The following is a 17,575-nucleotide window of genomic DNA, read 5'->3' as shown; positions in this document are numbered from 1 at the left end:
AAAAGAACCTTGCAAATACATAATGACCCATTCTGTGGACTGAAAGATCATACCAGGCATAAAAATAACCATTGTTAAAAAACAACAACAACAAAAAACCTTGAAACAAAAGCCACAATGAGGAGTCTTCAATGGGGAGAATCAGAAATTCAAGGTCATTTTCAAATACATAGTGAGTTCAAGGCCAGCCTGGGATTCATGCTACTCTGATTTTTTTTTTTTTTTAAAGGGGTAAGCTGCTGAAAAGATGGCTCTGTGGCTAAAATGATTGACCAAAGGACCTTGGTTTGAGTGTTAGCACCCACATGGCAGCTCACAATCATTTGTAACTCCAGTGCCTAAGGATCCAATGTTCTCTTTTGGCCTTCACGAGAACTGCATGCATGTGGTACACAGACATTCATGAAGGCAAAACACATTCATAGACTATAAATAAATAAATATTTTAAAAGAACATTTTAAGATAAGAAGATAACATTTTCTACTACTTTGGTAAGGACTGAAGAGTTGAGATTAAAATGAAGTTCCATGGAGTTTGTTTTTCTTCTTCCCGAAGGTATCTAAACACAATCACCATAGGTTTGTATGTGTACACACACACACACACACACACACACACACACACACACACACACACTATTGTCTGAGTCATAGATGGTCTTTTTAATAAAAACCCAGAGCCAGATGTCAGGGTGAAAGCTGAAATATCACAGAAGCAGAACAGCCAGCCACTAGTTCTTACCTCTACAAAATCCTCAGCCTAAAGAGAGTGCATTCCTGTTTCTTCATGCCTTGTATACCTTTCTGTGTGCTGCCATATTACTTCCTGGGATTAAAAGGTGTGTGCTTCCCTAGCAAAGGCATGAGATCTCAAGTGCTGGGATTAAAGGTGTGTGCCACCACTGCCTGGACTCTATGTCTAATCTAGTGGCTGGCTCTGTCCTTCGATCCTGATGCAAGTTTATTAGGGTACACAATATATCACCACACACACACACACACACACACACACACACACACACACACGCGCGCACACGCACACAGGAATGATTGTCAGATATTCTTTCATGTTTTCAATTCTTCATATGTTTCAATAATCAGCTTTATAAAACATCATTACAAATGTGTCACATGCTGCCATTGGCTTAATTAATATCCTTTCCTCCTTTCTCTTACATAAATAAATCTATGTTCTTGTTTGTAGGTGGTAGCATGGCCAGCTAAATCATTAAAATCCCATACCTCTCATATGATAAGAAGATGCAGCTTTATGACACAGGAACTGAAATTCTCATTCGCATGACAATTTGCATCGCAAGGCCTTCCCAAATACTGGGGCAAAACATTCCATAGAGAAGCCTTTACACAATACCTCCATGTTTGGGTACTCCTTTTTTTCTGAATGAATATTTGTAGACTAAGAAACCACCATGAGACCATGAGACCAAAAGTCAGATAATTGTTCTACATATTATGGATGGGGTCACAAAGCTATAGAAAAATTATGGAACATAAATGAACTCTTGGACCCATTGTGCCATTTATGACTGTCATTGTTTTATTGTTCCAGAAAAAAATTTATTGTCCCAGAAAAAAATGGATATTATTTGAAGAAGCTACTGAATTCATGTATACTATGTATAATTAAATTCAAACCCACAGTTTAAAAAAAAGCAAAACAGATTTCATGCTTTGAATTAGACGAGATTCACTCTGTCATTACTTGGGTGCTGTGTCTCCCAAAGGTCATGTGTTAAAGGCTTGGCCACCAGCATATGGCACTTTAAGAAGTAGGAGAAAGTTAAGTCACTGGGCACATGCTCCTAAGGGAACACCAGGCCCCAATCTCTTCCTGTCCCTCTGTGTTCCAAGGCTGAGTCAGGTGAGCAGCCTTACTGCATTGTGCACTCCTTATCATAATATTCACCATGTAACCTGATAAAGCCTCTGGATCTGTGAGTCAAAATTTACTTGTCCTTAGCTGGGCAGTGGTGGCGCACACCTTTAATCCCAGCACTCAGGAGGCAGAGGCAGGCGGATCTTTGTGAGTTCGAGGCCAGCCTGGTCTACCGAGCAATATCCAAGAAAGGCACAAAGCTACACAGAGAACCTGTCTTGGGGAAAAAAATATTTTTTTACCTGTCCTACCTCCAGGTGGCTGACTTGGGTACTTTGTTACAGTCATGGAAAGCTGATGGATACAGTCCCTTAGCCAAGGACATTAAGAGACTTACATAGGAGCCAGACAGTGACTCCTAGAACCCAGCTTCCAGCATCTTCACCTGGTGTATGTGCTCTCTCTCCTCTCTTCCCTTTACCCACTCTCAGGTTGTCCTCTAGAGGCCCTTATGGCTTAAAATCATCTTTCAAACCCTTCTAAAGTCAAACCCCATTTCCTGCTTATAACCCAGAGTAAGACAAGAGGGCAGTGTCCAAAACTGATTGCAGTCTTCAAAGTCTTAAGATACAGGACATGATTCTAAAAGGAAATTTATTATAATATTTCTATCTTAGAAAGACTATATCTCTTTCTTACAACAAGCTTGGGAGGAGAAGGCTGAAAATGAGTGAAAAACATCTTTCATCTCCAAAGTTTAAATAACTGTTGGTTAAGATGATGCTGTTCTAAGAGGATACACTCAAGAGCTGATTCACAGCTGTCAATCTTCAGACATCCGGTGTTCAGCCTTTTTGTCTTCAGCAGAATTTAAAATCGAGATGCATATGCTCTACCTCTTGATACGAATTGTTTTAATTGCTTATTAAAATTAGAAATGTCCAAATCTGAAAAGCAGTGAGAATGCAAATTTTCAGTGAACATTTTCCTTTGAGGTGAGCCCCTGGCACTTACAGCATTCTTAAGAATTTAACTTCATATATAATACAGGAGATAATTAAGTCTAGGGGAAATGGGACTGGAAATACACAGTCCACCATTGACCTGAGAAGCATCCTGGGAGAGTGATCATTTGTCAGCATTATTGACAGTCCTTACATTGCATGACTTTGCTATTGGAATGGAAATTTCTGTGAATTAGGAGTCTGTTGCAGGTGATTTGTTGTTGTTGCCATTGCTTTGGTTTTTTGTTGTTGTTGTTGTCTTTTTTTTTTTCAAGAATACCTTAAAGCAATGCTACCACATGATGTACTGATCAAATTTAAGAAATACTATATTGTGGGGGAAAAAATCTCATCACCATATTAAAGGCTTTAAAGTCTCTACCGAACAGAAAGAGGTTTGATATTATTTAATATGATTGAATACCACTAGGGAAGTATTAACCAACAAAATAATTGGGAACATCTTTATCCCATAATGTGATTGCTTTTCTTTGTTTTTATAATCTTTCCCCGATTCTCACTCTAACTCAGAAATAAAAAGCTAGCCATGGAGGAATATTGAATTAACTATAATTAATTATTTGAATTTTTGACTTTTTTCTACATATTTCTCATTTGTAAATTTTCCTACTAACTAAAATTTACTTGTAGACTAAAAATCGAAACATGAGGTATGACTGTAGTTACCAACAGAGATGCATAGAGAGGTGACAGTTGTGATCCAGAGGACATATCCTCAACTAAAGTTGAATAAGAAGATACCCTGACTTCTCATTGAGCCTCCCCAACTGTAAATAACCATTTTTCTCAGTATATTTGGTACTATGTTTTTTGTATTTTCTTGTTGGTCATTTAACTGCGGAAAATGTCCCCAAACTGTAATGCCAAACATTCATCTGCTATTTCCAGGGGCAAGAAAGTTGTGTATGCCTTGTAGAGAAAATGAGTGTGAAAATATGTCTGCATGTATATGTATATCTATACATGCCAATAGCACTGTAACACACTAATGTAGTAGATAAAGTGCCTCTCATCAGAAATACATCAAACAAGACTTCATGTTAACTGGTTGACAAAAATGCTGTAACCAGAAGCTCACAGAAACTGAACCCATATTTCCCACTAAGAAAGCATTTAAAAATCCTTGACTCTGAGGTCATGACAACCTCATGGATTTTGACTACCACAAGTAATAAGAAATGTCTGTACTTTTACTGAGACTAAACTCAGTTTGTCTGGCACATGGTTTATCAATCCCTGAAACAAGGCATTTTGCAAGAGTGAGAAAGTTTTGTTCATAAATAAGGTGATCAAGGCTGAAGAGGGCAAGTCTAAGGACTGAAATCCACCTCTTTAAGGTCAGGTTTAGGGGAATGTATAGAATGGAGAAACAGGGTGACCTGAGGTGGGGTAATGGGTGATGGAGGTAATGAGAGGTGATGTCATTGGTAGTTTAATGGCCTCTGCAAACATATTTGACCTTAACTTTCTTCAGAGAAAGCAATCATTTTGAAAATGGTTGATTTAGCACTATCTATGAGCCATGGTTTGAGCCCTCTAACATCAAGAGATCACATAGAACTCTGCAGACCCACACAAAGGGTCACTGGTTTCAATTCGTTCAAGATAGACAAAAGCAGCCTCTATGGTCCTGATATTTAAAATTTATCATTGTAGTGACCATATGTTGCAGATGTTGCTCATGGCAAAACTGACAGGTGTGTGCCTCTGTCAATGGTAAAAGCTAGCAAAAAGGGCCACAAGATGGTTCAGTAGGTAAAGATGTTTCCCAACAGACCTAGAAACCTAAGTTCAATCCCCAGAACATGTGTACACGTGGAAGCAGAGAATCAACTCCACAAAACTATCATTTGTCCTTCATATATGTACATATATACATACAGAGATATATGTACACACAAATAAAAATTAATAATAATAATAATAATAGTAGTAGTAGTAGTAGTAGTAGTAGTAGTAGTAGTAGTAGTAGTAAACATGCTAGGACCTGTAGTTGTAGGTAAATATGCTCCCTTGACATACACAAGGCAATCCTCAGCACTGCAAAATAAATAAATAAACAAACAAACAAATAAATAAATAAATAAATAAATAAATGCAAGGATATTTGAACATTTCTAATAACTTCTCACTTGATTTCAATATTATACTGACAGTCAATTTATTAAATTTCTTCAACACACAAAACAAGAAACTAATAAGATTTTCCAACATGTTCCTTTGCACATTCTGCACAGCTTGGTCTTAGAAACCTGACTGTGATAATGTGAGAATGAAGAAGTGGCAGATGAACATATAGAAAAGCTAGGATCAGGTGGGCTCCCCTCACTCTGATGGGGAGTCCCTACTGGGAGACCTGGAAATGCTGCACATTTATTATATCCACCCCAAAAAGGAATGGTTAGCTAGTTTGGGTGGGAGGTCTTTGTAGGAGAGCAGTGCCAGGCGGGAAACATGAAGAAGTGGGGAGATGCTGCCATGGAAACAGCCTGTATCCTGTCAACATTCATACTCTACCAGGGAAAGGCTTCACCATTTTCCTGAGCCCCACTTGGGGAAGGTTTCGCCAATCCCATGGGTCTGAGGCACTGAGGTCCTTGACATAGCTGTGTCCATGGCAACAGCACACGTTCACTCAGGACTTTCTCCTCTTTCCACATTTCCTATGTTTAATTTTGAAAGTCTAAGAGCAATGGTGCTTTGCTAGTGTACATACCTGTAATCCAGCAGTAGAAAAATCTAAAGTAGGAAGATTGCTTTGAGTTCAAGGCTAACCTGGGCTACATGGTGTGTTTGATACCAGCCTGAACTACAGAACAAGAGTTTTTTCTTAAAAGGAAGATGAGGAATTAGGAAGAGTCAGGGGAAAGTGGGGAGGAGGAGGAGGAAGAAGAGAAGATAGGAATAAAACTATAAAGAAAAGAAAAGGAAGAGATAAAAAATAAAACTATAATAACAACTGGGCTATGCACCTTATCACCTATTATGTGCCAGCTGTACTATGCATCTTATGACCTATTATGTGCCAGTTAGGAAATACATCTTATGAGAACCTATGAAGCAGGCAAAGCTGATTGTATTTTACCTGTAGAAATCAAGACACAGAAAAGTTCAGTAACCTAATCATAGTCTCACACAGTATTCCTGTATCAGTTAATTGTCTATTACTGTGATAAAACTCCATGCCCAAAGCAATTTATATAAGAAAGAGATTGTTTGGGGCTTATGGTTCCAGAGAGTTGGAACCCATAATGGCAAAGCAGAGGTAGCAGACAGCAGGGGGCTGCAGCAGTAGCTGAGAGCTCACATCTGTCTTGACTTACAAACAGGAATCAGAGAGCACAAACTCAAAATGGCATAAGACTTTGGGGGACATCTCATTCAAACCTTCACACTTCCTTTAGCACAAGCTGAGTCATGCCTGGTAAACATGTTAGGTCATGTTTTATCCATAGTAGCTTACAGGAGGCAGCTGCTTCTTATCCACTTTCTGAACTACAGGTAGCAGCTAGGAGTTCAATGGCCTTCTTGCAGATTCTCCACATCACCTCCTCTGTGATTGCTCCCCTCCATGACACCATGGGCTAATTAATTATTTAGGCAGTGGTTCTCAACCTTCCTAATGCTGCAACACATGTTGTGAACCCAAGCATAAAATTATTTCCATTGCTACTTCATAACTGCAAGTTTGCTCCTGTTATGAATTGTAATTTAGGAGCTGGGCGTGGTGGTACAAGCCTTTAATCCAAGCACTAGGGAGGCAGAGGCAGAACTCTCTGGGAGTTGGAGGCCAGAATGGCCTACAGCATGAGTTCCAGGACAGCCAGGGCTGTTACACAGAGAAATTTTGTCTTAAAAAACCAGAAAATAAATAAAAAATAAATAAAAAGAATCATAATTTAAATATTTTTGGAGATAGAGGTTTGCCAAAAGGGTTCCAACCCACAGGTTGAGAACCACTGATTTTGATCATTAACAATGCATATGTCCTGGGTTTTGAAGGCCTCCAGAACAGAATTCAAGCTTCGGAAATAATTTAAACATAACTGAGCTAAACTCAACAACCCATGTCAAATGCTCTCCCAAACACCTCCAAAGAAATTATCTTGGATTTCTGGAGTCTATGTCAGCATCACACTGTGATTCAATTCTATCTTGCCCTCTACATTTCAATTTGTTGGTCCTCATAAAGCAGGGAAGCACTTCGTACACAGTAAGTACCTAACATGTGAGTTTTTCTTTTCAAAACTTGTTAATATATTTTGTTATTTAGCACACGCGCATACGCGCGCGGGCACACACGCGAGCACATGCACACTTTTAAGTCAGAGACTAACTTGTGGGAATCAATTTTCTTTCCACAAGTCGGACCCTCATCCTGAACTCAAGTCTTCAGGCTTAGCAGCAGGTGCCTGCTGAGCCATCTCACTCACCCCTGATTATTTCTTAATATTATTCACTATAGGAAGAAGCAAATAACATAAGCATAAATACAAACATAATACATACAAGTCTACAAATGTAGCTTACTTCACATAATACATGAGTTCTGAGAGAAAAAGGCATGTGCACTGAATTTGAAGAGAACTGCTTGAATGAAAAGGGAATTATAATTATTGAATAGTATAAGATATTTTTGTGATGGTAAAACCATCCTGACTGGATCTTTTTCGTATGTATAATTTTCTGAGACACATTTTTGCCATGCTGCCCCAACCTGGGGCTGGAACTTGAAATCAAGCTGTCCTTGATACTCAGAGGCACTGGACCTGTAAGCCTGCACCACAGTACCAGATCAATGTGGTTTATACTCTATGTGTATCCAACAGTCTAGGATTTCAGATTGCAAAGACTCTAAGAAAGCTTTTGCAACCTGGGGGATAATATGAAGCTGTTTCATATATACCTATACTTTGAGTTCCAGAAGAGACGACAGAAAAGGTTATTTGAAGAAATAATGGTTGGTAATTTCTGAAATTGGATGAAAAATAAGTCGAAGGATCCAAGAATCTCAAAGCCCTGGGTAGGAAAAGCAACAGAAAAACAGACTAAAGACTGCTCAAATGCCACCAATTAAAATCAATGGTAGAACTTCAATGTCCCACTTTTAGTTGTTGGTCTTTAGTTTCTTTTTATCTATAGAAGTGACAAATTAGTCATCTAGTATGGTATTTTAAAGTATTAGAGATGACGTATTGAAAGTCAAGAGAAGTACTTAGCAAGGCCCAGAGCAGCTCTTAACAATGAGTTAAGATTCCACTTGGCTGGCTTCAAAGCTCAGCTCTACCACTGAGGGATCTTCAGCAGGTTATAGGAGCTCTCTGTACCTCAGTTTCTGCACTCAGTAACTGGGCTTATCCTATTCCAATGATTGTGACAGTTCAATAAATTCTGACTACAAGTTATAACACAGTTGTCGAAAATAGAACTCAGGAAATGTCTGGTATTTGCATTCAATGAGAAGTTAGCAATGCAAATTAGTGGTTCCCTGCATGACAGAGCTGTCACTGTGGCCAAGATAACTTGGGAAGGAAAGGATTTAGTTCAGTTTACACTTCCTTATCACTGTTCATCATAGAAGGAAGTCAGGACAGGAACTCAAACAGGGTCAAAACCTGAAGGCAGGAGCTTATGCAGAGGCCACAAAGAACTACTACTTACTGGCTGGCTCCCCATGATTTGCTCATCCTGCTTTCTTATTGAACTCGAATGACCAGCCTGAGGAAGAAGATACCACCCCTCACAATAGGCTGAGCTCTCCCCCATCAATCACTAATTAAGGAGGCATTTCCCTCTTTTCAGATAACTCTAGCTTGCATCAAGTCGACATAAAATTAGCAGCACAAGAGCCAATACATGCATGAACTCACAGCTGTCACTGCCTACATAAAACCTGCACAAGATAGAGGCTATCAACATTCCAGCATGGATAGGGACAGGTCATGATGCTCCACCATAAGATGAAAGTCTTTGGCAGTTTGATCATTGATCACTGCACAGGGAAGGAGAGTCAATTTTCCTCAGGTGTATGGCTTCTTGAAGATTGTACATTTTCCAGCAGATGGTCCTATGTCCATGTATATATGGGCATCTTTAATTGGAATGAATGGGTAAGAAAGGAAAGAAAGAAGGAAGGAAGGAAGGAAGGAAGGAAGGAAGGAAGGAAGGAAGGAAGGAAGGCAGGAGGGAGGGAGGGAGGGAGGGAGGGAGGGAGGGAGGGAGGGAGGGAGGGGAAGGAAGGAAGGAAGAAAGGAAGGAAGGAAGGGTAGCAGGAATCTTAAAAGGTCTTATTAATAAGATCAAACCTGAGGCCAGTTATTGGGGTGAATGCTGGAAGATCAGAGAAGTAGAACAAGCCACAGCTACCTCACCTCGCCAGTTCCTCAGCTGATTCTGTTTCCTCAGACTGGAAGCCTCTGAGTCCTCATCCGAATGGGTCTCAGCTGAACTGTTGCTCCAAAGCCTGAAAGCTTAACCAGCCAAATGCTTCTAGTTTCTGGTCTGCTTTCTGCCATCACTCCCTGGGATTAAAGGCTCACTTTTTGGGATTAAAGGCGTGTGTCACCATGCCTGGCTGTTTCCAATGTGCCTTGAACTCACAGATTGGGATTAAAGGTGTGAGTGCCACCATTTTCTAGCCTCTGTATCTAGTGGCTGTTCTGTTCTCTGACCCCAGATAAGTTTATTAGGGTGCTGGGGAACACAATACCACCACAAGGAAGGAAGGAAGGAAGGAAGGAAGGAAGGAAGGAAGGAAGGAAGGAAGGAAGGAAGGAAGGAAAGAAGGAAGGATGGATTGGGGGAGGATGTGGGAGGACGATCTTTGAGAAATTGGAGGGGGAAGAAAGGGAGCATATGGTCAAAATGTACTATACATGTACAAAATTCTCAAAGAATAAGTACAATTAATTTAAAAAATAAATTAACAGTGCCATTCTAGCATCGTTGTAGTGTCCCTGTCCCCATGTTGTGCCAGCTGCATTCCAATCCATCAGTGAGTCTAGGATCCTCTGGTACAAGCTGGTTTTGCTTTGGAGAAGGAAGAAGTGAGCTTTTCTTAAGAATTGAACTTGTTATAAGCAGGCTGAATACAGTTTCTCTTTGGACTTCCTGAAGAAGAATCTACTGTTATAACCAGCTAGCTTTTTGATGGAACTGTTCCCTGGCCAAGTTTATGTCCACTTGACACAAGCAAGCTACAGTCATCTGAGAGGAGGGAGCTTCCATTGGGGGGAAATGCCTGTGTACTACCCTGTAGGCCAGCCTCTAGAGCATTTCCTTAATCAGCTACTGAAATGGAGAGCCCAGCCCATTTGGGGTGGTGCCATCACTAGGCTGGTGGTCCTGGGTTCTAAAAGAAAGCAGGCTGAGCAAGCCAGTAATCTGCATCTTTCTGCAGTTCCTGCCTCAGCCCCTGCCTCAGGTCCCCACCCTGTTTGAGTTCCTGCCCCAAACTAGGAAACTGTGTCCTAGTAAAAAGAAAAATCTTTCCTCAAAGCAGAAACTGTGAACGTTTTAAGTAACATTATTCCCCTGCACCTTATAGCAACTGATTTTGTACCTATCCATTCTCACAAGCTTCAGAATTATAGGACTGGTTTGGGATTTTTAGATCACACTCATCCATTGAGACAAAATGCTCCCTTGATTTTTTTTTCTTTTTAAGGATCAATATTCTTTGTTACATGAGAAAAATTAAAAACAACAACAACCCAACCCAAAAAAAAACCTACCAATTCACATACAGAGACATCTGCCCATCCTTCTGTCACCAAAATACCAAAATCCATCTTGCATTGTCAGATTTGGCACTTCAGTAGGAACCTATAATCTTAAAAGACCAGAGTCTAATTCAATATGACCCTGCTCCATATGCCATTTTTAATTCACACCATTTCATGTCTTCATGGAGAAAAGGTTTGGGTCAATGTCATGCTTCCCATTGACTGCCAACAACACCAAGAGTCCCACCTCAGAGGAAAGGATGTAAGTGCATTCACTGAAAACTCCTAAATGAGAGAAGACTACTGGTTTTGCTGGTGAAATAAAAACTTGCCTTTCAAAAAGCCCCCTTGAAACTGACTCTTCCTGAATGTACTACAGCTGGCACTTGGAGTTTGTCCACCTTCCCTAAAGTATAGGCAAACTGTCTTCGTCAAGATTTTCTTTGGTCACTGGAATTGATAGCAGGTCAAGCTTGCTTGTGGGGGAAATGTGTTTATTAGAAAGTTACTGAATTGTCCCACAGACTCTTGGAGTAACCAAAGCTGCCAAGCAACTCCACACAGAACTGGCATGTCAGCAGGTGTGGAGGCTGCTGCTTTCTCTTTTTCTCATCTCTGTTGTAGAGCGTCTCAGTGTGTCATCTTTGTTCATCTTTCCTGACCAGTTTCTTTGCTTGGGATAGGTCTCTAATCTGGTTCCCTTTGTCACATTCTCAGGGCCATTTCCACAGGCAGAAATGAGCAAGCTATCTCTGAATTCCAGATCCCAGCCACTAGGAGTGAAACATCTTGGCTGAGCTCAGGAAAGTTCTCTGATAACCTGATAAGCACAGTCAACATGTGTATAGACAGTTTATAGGGAAGTATTGTGCTATATCAGCATGGATATTTAAGTCCCATTTCTGTAGGGAATTATAGGGCAATTCTCACAGAAAATAAAAGTTCAGGAGGTATCCCTGTAAACATTAAAATAACTAATTTTATGTAATAATAGCTATTAAAGGTTATTCCTGTAGTCTTCGAAGAATTCAAGTTTTTTACCTCCCCTGAGTCACTGATGGTGAGAAAAAGGTCCCACAGTTAACCCTGGCAGCCTGACAGACATTTGTTGGTAGCAGGAAACTTAAGAGCCGCCAGGTCTGTGGTCTTTAGAAAAACACAGCTCCAGTCTCTGGGTCTCCTGACTCTCCTTTTCAATGGGCAGACAACAGTGTTTTGAAGAAATTCTTCCTGAAGTTATTGGGAACTTGAGTCCAAACCTAAATATTAGCCAAGATAAAATTTTATCTAGGACTTTGTACTGTTTGTTTTTTGAAGCATTAAAATTTATAGCTAAGCTGCAATAGATTCTAAGTGTAATACAGCTTGTGCTAATTTTTGAGATAATGCCTTGGGAATATGCAGAGGACCTGATAAAGCCTGAAGGCATTTCCATCTTGATGTACTGACTTGACGGTGAATTAAAACTTTCACCATGTTGTTCCAAATGTTGGTGAACATTTCTTGTATTTTTAACTATCTGCTTCTTTTCCCAGATTTTCATGCTTAATTTATTCTCTTTCCTTATAACTTTCCACCTGTGATGAACTCCTAGTAACTTCTAAAAATCATTTATTTAAAAAGAAGTGGAAGACTAGGAAGACAGCTCATTCAATAAAACACTTACCTTGTAAATGTCAGGACCTGACTCCCAGACCACTGGAACCCACATAAAAAGGTAGGCATGGTGGTACACACTTGCAATCCCAGCAATGGTATGATGGGAACTAGAGACAGACAGATTTCTAAAAGTTCAATGGCTGGCCAGTGCAACCTGCATGGTGAAGTTCCAGACTCTGAGAGACCTTGTCATGAACTAGCTATAAAAGGTACCTGTGAAATGGCACTTGAGATTGTCTTCTGGCCTCCACGTGCATACACACACACACACACACACACACACACACACACACACGTTCACCAGCACATACAAATGTACTCACCAATACACAAACATGCACATCTATAGACAGGCACATGCATACACATGTACACACAAAAAATAAACATACATTATATGGATATAGATGGAGATATGTGGGAATAAAATTGCATGATGTCTGAGATTTGCCCTTAAATATGAATACTTCAGCAAAGAAAAAAAAAACCAGAATTTACAAAGCTGACATGTTCAAAGTGATAGGTATTTAAATGGTATGATATTGTTCTGTTTATTACTTTTGAGGGTATTAAAATATTTAATAAACATAATATAGTTTAGTATTGTGAATATATAAAAGATATGTTCATCCACACAGCAATTGCTTAATATAAGGATCTTTCCCTAAGTCCCCTCTCCCATGTCTTTGAGCGTAGTTATTTTTGAAAATTGTCAGGTCTGGGAACTCCTTACCTTTAATGGCAGACCATTAGATAATGGTACAATTGTAACTTTTTCACAGTGTGTTGCCGTTCAAACCCCTATTGAAAGCAACTGCCATAACAAGTATTACTAATGTTCTTAGAGGACATAATGAAATGATGTCTTTTGCTAAAGTTTTCCTTTAGAAAATATTTTTATCTTTTCATATATTTAGATATGAAAGATGTGACATCTGGGATCTGTGCTTTAAAAAAGGGGAAAAAGTTATGTTGGATAAAAATTTTTTTTTTTTTAACTTAACAATTGTGGAAATGGAGTGAAAGTAACCTGGTTTTCACTATAATGTTTTCATAAAGTTGTTTATGCTTTAGAGTTTTTCTACTAAGCCAGGTGTGGTGGCTCATGCCTATCAGCATTGGAAAAGCTGGGGCAAGACAATAGCCTGGTTTCAATGCCATCCTGATCCACATAATCAATGCCCAGCCAGTCTGGAGACCATGTGGGAACAAACAAGCAAACCAAAAATTTCTCTGGTAAATTTTATTTTAAACAGTATATATACTATTCCTACTTTGTGAACATTATATGAGCTACATTTTTTTTCTGAGGGTATGTTTGTACATCCCTGGTTGGGTGTATATGAAATAAGCATTGGTATTTTCCCTTCAGTCAGATTCACACTCCCTGCACCCATGCACTTGCTTATGGTGACATATTTCCCCATCATCCCTGAAGGTGCCTTGAGTGGCTGACCCCTTTGTATAAGTAGTGTCTGTCATCTCCCAATTCCCTTCCTATGGCAGGTAGCAAATATGCTCCAACATTCCAATTTTATTCTACATGGAGTCCGAGAGAGAAGCTCTTGATCAGGAAGTATTGGAGTGATGTGAGAGAACTGTGAAGTAACTGCCTCCTCCCATACAGGTAACAAGAATAAAATGACTGGCAAAATGCCCTGTATCTACTTTTCAGAACTGTGCTCATGACCAATGGGTTGCAATGGAGAGTCTGAGCTCAAATTTCTTGGCTATGTGCACATACTTGCATGAGTTCACATGTAACATGTGCAGGTACCTGCAAAGACTAGAAGGGGACATCAGCTCCTCTAGACCTGATGTTTCAAAGCAATATGAACTTCTTGACGTGAGTGCTTGGAACCAAACACAGATCCTCTGCAAGAGCAGTAAATGTTCTTGATTGCTGCGCCATCTTTCCTGCCCTGGATCCTGTGTTTTGATGTGAGCAGCTAGTCTGTGCTTTCAGTTGGGAAGTTGAGACCTCAAATGGTTAGGGTTATCATTGAGAGATTCCCCCCTCCCCAGTTGTTTCTCTCACTGTTTGTTCTTCCTGTCACCCTTATTCACCTCAGGGGTTTAGTGACTTACATTACTGCATAGGTTTGATTCTTACCTAGTCCTCACTTTTTATTGATTTATCCCTCCCTGTGCCCTTATATTGCGGTGCTATGCTCTTCCCTATGCTCTTGAATTGCGGCTGTCTTTCTTCTTCCTCTGTATGTAGAATTCCTTTAAGTATCTTCTATAGCATTAGCCTGATGATCATGAAGTTTAGTCTGTGCATATGTTGGAAGATTTTTGTCTCTTTATCAATTTAAAAAGATATCTTCAGCATAAATGATAACTTTGCTTGGTACTTTATGTGCTAATGAGACATGAAACATTTCATTCTGTGCTTCTTAACTTTCAGGATTTCTATAGAAAGGTCTGAGGTGCTACTGATGACTTTGAAGGCAAGCTGGCTTTTTATTTGTTCTCTTGCTTCTTTTAGTAGTATTATGGTTTTAACAGTTTGATTACAATGTCTATGAAGGTTCTTTTTTCATGTCTGTTAGGAGTTGAAAATGCCTCCAATGCTTGCATGTCCATTCCTTTTTCTACACTTGGGAAATTTAGATCTATAATTTCATTGAACAAATTTCTAAGCCCTTAGTTTATAGCTCCACTACTTCTAGCCCATGTATTCTTGGGGATGTTTGTCTTTTCACTGTACCAGAGTTCCTGGGAGCTTTGATTGTGCTTGACCATTGTCTTCCCAATTGTTGGCTACAAGAGAAGGTCCTTAGCCTTCTTTTCCATCACTGACATGTTTCCCAGGTGATCTTGCCTACTGGTGATTCTTCCCACTGACTCTTAATTTTCTGGCTCTTTGGTTTCCAGCATTTTTGTTTGACTCTTTTTCAGAGTCTCAATTTTCTTGTTGAATTGTTCCTCTACATTGTTGAATTTTTCATTTATCTTGGCTAATTTTCTCATCTATGGTGCTGATTTAATAACAAAATTGACTATTTCATTCAGCTGCTTGTTTGAACCGCCTTTAGAGTCACTGAACATTTTTAACACTGGGAGGTTGAATTCCTTTCCTCATATTTCAGTCATTTCATTGTCTTTGGTTTCAGTCATTGAGAAGATGTGGATGGGTTGTGGGGTTCCATAGTTTTGCCTTTTCATAATTTTGTGTTTCTATATTGTGATTTGCACATCTATTGAGATGGGTGTGTCTTTAAGTTTTCCCCTCCCCTGCTCTGTTTCATTTTATGTGGGCCTTGTTAGTGGATGGTCTTTCTTGGGCTTAGAACCCTCAGTGCTATTTAGAGGGGACAAGCAAACAGCAACAAATAAGAAGAAAAATTTGTGAAGGAGCCCAGTACTAAAATGAAATGAAAAAACAATTGGAATACCTTGACCATATCTCTAATCGATCTGGGAAACAAATGAACAGAGATAGTGTTAAAAGCTTAAAGATTACTAAAGCTACAGATTATTATAGTTAAGAAGTAAAAGAAGTGGAAAGAATGGAGAAATAGAAAATAAGAATGAGAAGGTAAATGTATGGGTTGGAAGTCAAATAAATGGCAGAGAGAAAACAAGAAACTATGTGCAAGGAAAGAACAGCCATGAAATCTAACTAACAATTGAGATGAAGCATGCAGTTATATAAAGATTTACAAAATGTAAAAGGTGAAGTGAAATAAAAACAAAATTTAAATGTACAGCGTCAGTCAGTATCTCTTCCATGCTGGGGTGAGTATTTACCCATTGTTACCCCACACTCCAAGATGTCTTCTAGAACTAACTCTTATAGTGGGAACAATACTTCCAATGTTTCCATTTCAAGTCTGTTTGTCCAGAATGGTTGGCATGCACTGCCTTGGTGGAGTACAAACTGGTTACCAGTTGAGTTGAATTTTTGTTCACGCATCAGCAAGGCCAGACCTTCTATAAGAGTTTCCCAGCTCATGGTAATCCCCTTCAAAATAATTTCTACCTGGCAAGCCATTGTTTTCTCTAGTGTTGGATGACCATATTATCCCCACATGGATTTCAGTGTCTTAGGTTCTGAAGTGGCTATGTTTCTACTTGGACCTATTTTGAATATAGATGATCTCATCTGCTCAGGCTCAGGCTACTTTTCACCAGCATCCCATGGTCCTAAGAATACTTTCAACCATTAAGTTCCCATCCCAGTTAGCTTCCATGTTCCCAGGGTTCTGTGGTTCTCCAGACCTTATGACTCTACAGATGCAATCAGCAGAGGGAGACTTGGGGCATGTGAAGGCACGCTAGCGCTGAGTTATCTTCTCTCCCCGGCAGAGGGGAGTGTGATTTCAGAGTTTCCCTCTGGATCTGCCACCCCCTTTTCCCAGTGTAATACAAAGAAGTGATGTCAGCACTTGCTAGTTTCTCACCATCTGCATCATGCAGCCTGTTTCTCGTAGATACACAGAGTGCTTCTTGCTATGTCCTTACATGAAGGAGCAAGTAGCTGTTAGGGTTTGAATGTGAAACATTTGCTATTAGCTTTGTGTCTTTGATCACTGGGTCCCCACCTAGTGGTGTGCTTTGGAAGGTTATAGAAACTGGAAGAATTGAAACCTTTCTGAGAAGTAAGTTGTGGAGGTAGACATTGAGGTATAAGAGCCTGGCCCCACTTCCTGTCTGTTCTCTGCTTCCAGACACAAGATGCAATGTGACCAGCTGCTGTATACTCCAGCTACCACACCTTCCTGTCACAATGGACTGTGTCCCCTCAAATTATAAGCCACAATTAACCCTTCCCCCTTAAGTTGTTTCTTGTCAGGATTTTATCTCAAAAATGAGAAAACTAAGGAATGTGGTGGCTCTCTGGAGCCTCTCTTGTAAGAATATTAATTCTATTCACAACAGCTCCAGCCTCATGACCTCATCACCACCTAATGATGATGAGGTTATAGCATGTAATTTTGAGGGACACAAGCATCCATACTGCAGCACTTACAAACTCACATCCCTCGTTTCAATAAATGAATAGCAAAAGATTAAAAATAACCCACTGCAGACACAGGAATGATAAACTTTCTTCTACAAAAAGACATAAAGCAATTCTTCCCAGGCCTGATGATACAGCCCAATCAGTCCAGCCTGTTGGAAGGCTGAGATAGTAGATTGCAGTCTCAGGAACTGCCTGAGTTAATTAATGAGTTTAAGACCAGCAAGGGCAACTTAGTGGGAACCTGTCTCAAAAGAAAAAAGTAAAAATGGGGCTAGGGATATAGCTCAGTGGTAGAGAACAGCCTAGCATGTGCAAAACCTTCCATTCCATCTGCAATACAACAATAATAATTGCTGTT

Source organism: Onychomys torridus, chromosome 1 (assembly GCF_903995425.1).
Source record: "Onychomys torridus chromosome 1, mOncTor1.1, whole genome shotgun sequence".
NCBI lineage: Eukaryota > Metazoa > Chordata > Mammalia > Rodentia > Cricetidae > Onychomys > Onychomys torridus.
The sequence above is the reverse complement of the archived record's forward strand: the minus strand, read 5'-3'. Positions refer to the sequence as shown.